Here is a 2,105-nt window from a genome sequence, read left to right as displayed (position 1 = left end):
ATAGATTCTAAGGATATTGACACTGATTAATGTAAATGTTATATAGTCCTGTAACAAATTGAACACATGCTGTAAAAATTTTCCAATTATAATCCAGTTTATTGTAAAATTTCTTTCAATAATTAAACCCTCTCTGCTGTATTCAAAATGTATGAATTACAGGTACTATAATATGAAGGAAAACATCAAACCAAATATACACCCATAACCTGCCATTTTTTACACCCAAAAAAAGTTGAATATACACCCAAAAATCTATCCCCCTGATGCTTTATCCCTAAAATCTCGAACCCTAAACACTTAAAACCTAAACCCTAACCCCTAACCCGTAAACCCTAAAACCTAAACCGTAAACCCTAAAATCCTAAACCCTAATACCTAAAACCCTTAAACCGTTGTAAAAAAAATAGTATTTTATAACATAAAAACAAGATTCTGAAGTATATATATGTATATATATGTAAAATGTGAAATACAAGAAAATTCAGAAATACACCCAAAAGAACACTGCTTTTATACCCAAAAGAATGCATGCTCTTGCTCCTTTGTGTGCTTCTCATCCCTGTCTAGAAGTGGTGATCCAGATAGATTGGAATTCATATATGACGGTCTTCATAGAGATCTGCAGAATACACCCAAACACAGACTATAAATACACCCGAAAAAAAAATTAAATTTACACCTCTGCTGCAGATTTTAAACAAACATTACCTGAAAGCCACTTGTTGTCCACAAGGCCAAAATTCAGCAGAAAATCATTTCAATTCCTATCAAATGAGTCTTTAAGCACACCCACGCTTCTCGCACTTCTCTCGTAATGTAATTCCTCACATCCTTTTCAATAAAATTTAACTCGCGATGACCCCCGGCAGCCGCAACAAATGATGGGTAAGTTTTGCTTAGTCTAATACCAGCCTCCTCGTTATTCTCTATTGTACGACGAATGGACATGCTTAGTTCCCTGTGCTATTTGAGATATTTTAGATTTCCATTTTTCCTCTCTGCTACATGTAATCAATTGGTTCTTAATCTCGTTTCCCTTCCTATTTGTGCTCCGAACTCTTGTAGAAAACCCTGCAGCCTTGGTGTAGTTCCTGTAAACTTTTCCAGCATCTTCAAGGATGGTAAAGGTCATTCAAACCTTGGGAACAAACTGGTCATCAACAACAGAGAGAGGCTGCAGAATACACCATGTCAAAAACTAAAAATACACCCAATCATGTCTGATATAATACACCCGAACTGCAACAACTCAACTAAAATGACAATAAAAGCCATAAACTGTAAATACACAGGCTGCAGAATACACCATGTCAAAAACTAGAAACAGACCCAATCGTGTCTGATATAATACACCCGAACCACAACAACTCAGTTAAAATAACAGAAAAACCAGTAAACTGTAAATACACCTACACTTCCCTAAAAAATACACCCAAAAAAGTTCTGATCTACACCTGATCGTCTGCTATAAATTCCAGAAAATTAATCAAAACTAATACATTACATTCAATCCACAGATTTATCTTCATGCGTTAGTTTGACAGTCAATGTTCACGAATTATTCACCTGCACAATGCTATACAAATTACTGCAACAAAATTCATAGTAATCCTATGTAAATCAAACCTCACGAACTTCGTTAGATTCAAATTCATAATCCACTTCGCTTGGATTCAGTTGAGAATCTGAGGTTGAATCATCCATTATCTTCAAAACGAGTTCAAACTTTGATTTCAGAAAACAAAAAATCAAATAGAAAACGAAGCTGGAGTTACAGAGAGAGGAACTAACGTAAATGACGAAGAAGAAACGAGTGAGAAAGGAGGGGAAAAGAACGATCGAAGAAACCAGGGAAAGCTTCGCGAGAAGAAGAACGAGCAAATCTGCAAATAAGGAAAACGAAGAAGAAAACAAATCTTTTAAATTTGGTAGTTATATATAGCGCGTGTATACGACGTAGCCGTTGAAGCGCATTTTAAGTTTTAAGGTGTTAAATAACTTGTAAAGCATACAAGTTGTTAACGCTTGTATCCAGAGCTTTTCTATAAAATCAATTTGTATTAGAAGTCCTGTGTTAATTTTTATAAAGTGTAAAATAACTC

Source organism: Arachis duranensis, chromosome 8 (assembly GCF_000817695.3).
Source record: "Arachis duranensis cultivar V14167 chromosome 8, aradu.V14167.gnm2.J7QH, whole genome shotgun sequence".
NCBI lineage: Eukaryota > Viridiplantae > Streptophyta > Magnoliopsida > Fabales > Fabaceae > Arachis > Arachis duranensis.
The sequence above is the reverse complement of the archived record's forward strand: the minus strand, read 5'-3'. Positions refer to the sequence as shown.